Genomic DNA, 4,164 nt, shown 5'->3' with positions numbered 1-4,164 from the left:
GGTGTGGTTTCTTGAGACAACTATAAACACAGCATCTGTGGATTGCTTGCTGAATATTAACAGGTGGCTCCGGAGGGGCACAGGCTGGGGCTAAACTTGGCCTACAGCTGAACTCCTCTCAGGACTGTGCCACTGGATACCTACTACACAAAGCCACACTAATAAGACTGGGAGACTTAGGAGCTTTGCTTGGTACATAGAAAAAGACACAGAAAGGCAGCAAAAATGGGAAGACAGAAAAGCAGGAACCATTTAAGGGAACAGAACAGAGACTCAGGAATAATGGAGTCAAGCAATTTAACAGATGCAGAGTTCAAAACACTGGTTATAAAGATGCTCAATGAACTTAGGAGAAGTGCACATGAACTCAGTGAGAAGTTTAACAAAGAGATAAACATAAAAATGGAAGTGGAAATTATAAAAGGGAACCAGTCAGAAATGAAGAACACATTATCTGAGATTAAGGGTATATTAGAGAGAATCAACAGAGTAGATAAAGAAGAGGATTGAACCACTGATATAGAGGGTGGGGAAGACAAGGACACACAATCAGAATGGCCAAAAAAAAAGCCATGACTATAATAATAATTTAAGGAGCCTATGGGACACTATTAAATATAAGAATATCTATGTCATAGGGGCGCCTAAAGGAAAGCAAGATGCTTAAGAGCTATTTGAAGAAATAATGTTGGAAAGCATCCCTAACCTGGTAAAAGAAGTAGACATACAACCCCAGGAAGCTCAGAGAGTCCTGTGAAAGAGGAACCGAAAGAGGCCCACACCAAGGCACATCATAATTAAAATGCCAAAGTTTAAATACAAAGAGAGAATCTTAAAAGTAGCAAGAGAAATTCAGTTAGTTACCTACAGGGGAGCACCCATAAGACTGGCAGCTGAATCTCAAAAAGAAACTATGTGGGACAGAAGGGCTTGGCACAAAATATGCAATGCAATTAAAACCCAGTATCTACAACCAAGAATACTTTATCCAGCAAATCTATCATTTAGAGTCGAAGAACAGATAAAGAGCTTCTCAAACAAAGGTAAGCTAAAAGAATTTACCACCACCACATTAAAGGAAATGTTGGAGAAACTTCTTCAAGAAAAAACATGTATCAAAAACATGAATAAAGAATGGTAATAACTACATTCCTATCTACGAGTATCTCAAATGGAAAAGAATTAAGTGTTCCAATCAAAAGATAGAGTGACTGAATGGATAAAAATACAAGACCCCTACACATGCTGCCTACAAGAGACTCACTTCAGATTAAAAGACTTATACAGACTAAAAGGAAGGGGGTGGAGAAAGGTATTGCCTTGATGGACCTAGAAGGTATTGCGCTTAATGAAAGGGGTGAGGTAAAGACAAATATTGCATGATTTCATGTTCATGTGGAATCAAAAGAACAAAATCAACAACAACAAGAAAAGGAGCAATAAACTCATAGATAGATACCGAGAATATTTTGAGGGCTATTAGATGGGAGGAGGGTTGGGAGAAATGGCAAAAAAAGGTAAAGGGATTAAGAGGTACAAAAATGGATAGTTGCAGAATAGAGATGGAGATGTAGAATGTAGCATGGGGAAGATGGTTAATAATGTTGTAATAAATATGCAAGGGGAAAGATAGGTACTAGATTTGAGGGGTACTAGTGGGGGTGATTGTTTTGCAAATTATGTGGATCTCTGATCACTAGGATGCACAACTGAAACTGGTATTGTATGCCAAGTATAATTGAAAAAAAACTCATTGAATTGTACAATTAAATAAGGCAAATAATTGTCTATTATATTTCAATAAAGCCAGAAAATATAAGTACATTAAGTGAAAGTAAGAAATCAATAGATGGTTTTAGTAGCAGACTGGAAACAGGTGATGTATGGATTAGTGAGGTGGAATACAAAATATTATGACTAAATTACAAGAGGCAAAGAAAGAGACTTGAGGCATATGGTGAAAAGGTCCAACAGATGGCTAACTGGAGTCACAGAAAGGGAGGAGTTAACTGTCAAGTATTAAAGAGGATATAGAACAGCCTGGTGGAACTCACCTGCTATGCTAGAGGGGATATAAAATGGTACAGCCATTTTGAAAAATAATTGCTTCAAGTTAACAATACACATACCATATAATCAAGTCATTCAACTTATATACCAAACAGAAAGTGTACATATTTGCATTACATAATATTTAGTAGAATGTTCAGAGGAATTTTTATTGACAATAGCCAAGAATTGTAAAAAAAAAAAAACCCAAATTTCAGTTAGTGGTAGAATGAATAAAGGATCTATGGTATGCCTATAGAATGGAATACTAGAATGTAATGAAAAAGAACAAACTACAAGTAGATGAAATAATGTGGATGAATCTCATAGAGATAATAATAGCTGGAAGGCAGACCTAAAAGAGGACAACACCATGAGAATCCATTTAGGTAAGTTCAAACACAGACAAAAATAACCTGTTGAGAGAAATCAGGATGGTGGTTATCTTTTTCAGGAGAATTGCTGGAAGGAGACAGAAGAGGATTCTTGGATGCTGGTGAGAAAATGCAGCTCCTTACACCAAGGAGCTGGCCAACACTCACAGCTGGGCCTTAGCGTTCTCCTGTTAAACAGGAACAATTTCACAGAAGAAAACCATCAGAAAAAGTCACTCTGTGAATGTGATGGATAAAAACAAAATCATTAATCATGTCCAATTAGAAAGGAAAACATGAACATTGTTCAAACAATGAAATCGTCAAACATCCCCCTTTCCCAGCTAATATGACTGACCGCCTCTTCTTTACCAATTATTTTAGTCTCTCTTCATCCCTCCCACCATAGATAAAATTTCCGATACCCCTGCTTCCTGATAGCATCTAATCCAGAGCAAAGCATGCTTCTTTAATCCTTCCCCCAATCACCTAACAGAGGCCCACATGCTGTAAGTCTTTTAAACACCCCCTTACTGAGACACCACACCATGTGTTCTCTTTCACTGCAGTGAGTAATAAAATTCCACTTGCTCAACCATAGACAGTATGTCCATGGTGGGCTTTGACACTTACAATACTCTGTTCCTTGAAATATAAATGGTGGTTACAATGAATGCTTTTACTTTTGCACTTATGATGTATGCCCTTGTATATATAAGTGCTATTCTTGCAGGATCAACAGTACAACGGATGCTCATGGCAAGTTTCCCACTGTATTAAATAGAAGCTTCCCAATAAAAAAATCACATAATGAATATCATAGCACTTGATTATTCATATAACAAATCTTTCTTGAACTGTTATGTTCCTGGGGTTTTCCTGGGTGTTTTGAAAAATAGAAATGCAGAATACACATTTTCCATACTTGAGGGGCTTAGAGCCAGGTAGTGTGGACACCTAAATGCTGCAAAGTTGTGGAAGGCCTGTTTTGAAAGACTGTGTTCCTCAGGCTGATCTGGAAAAGGCATTTCCAGGTGGACACAGCCATAGGTACAGGGCACAGGTGCTGGATAAACATAGTAGGTAACTGCAAATACCTGGGAATAAGAGGTGCCCAGAATGGAGGTTATAAGATAATAGGCCACAGGCTGAGGCCAAAGCAGAACAGGGAGCAAGGATGAGTTCTTATGCCCTGCTGTTTGTCAGTGGAGAGCTGTCAGTATTTTGGGTGCAACAGTTCTGTGTTGGGAAGATCTATCCTACATTCTGTAGGATGTTTCATCTCCCCTCCTCTGCCTGACAAATGACTTTGGTCCTGCCCAGTCTTGTGACAACTGAAAATGCCCCTTCACATTTCCAAAGCAGTACAGGTACATACCACAGGGAGCCAAAAAGGCCCTTCTGGGTCACTGGGATTGTTTAATTTCTTGATATCAATGGTGGTTACAAGGCTGTCCTTTCTAAAAAACTGTCTAAAAAATCATTGAGCTGTACCCTTAAAATATGTATTCCTAGACAAATGCTATATTTCAATAAAAACATTTACAGAAAAAAGTTGTGGGTTGCGGTTTCAAGAAACATGTAGAGAAAAATTTATAATTTTAATCTATTGGGAACAAATACTAAAAACATTAACTAAGCATCCTCCTCAAGAAGCTATATAAAGAACAAAAAATAATTTAAAATATAAAAAATAAGAGATTTTCTTAAAAAAATATATACACACACATATGTGTATGTG

The sequence above is a fragment of the Rousettus aegyptiacus genome, unplaced genomic scaffold (assembly GCF_014176215.1).
Source record: "Rousettus aegyptiacus isolate mRouAeg1 unplaced genomic scaffold, mRouAeg1.p scaffold_m13_p_9, whole genome shotgun sequence".
Classification (NCBI taxonomy): Eukaryota; Metazoa; Chordata; class Mammalia; order Chiroptera; family Pteropodidae; genus Rousettus; species Rousettus aegyptiacus.
Note: the sequence above shows the minus strand (reverse complement) of the source record.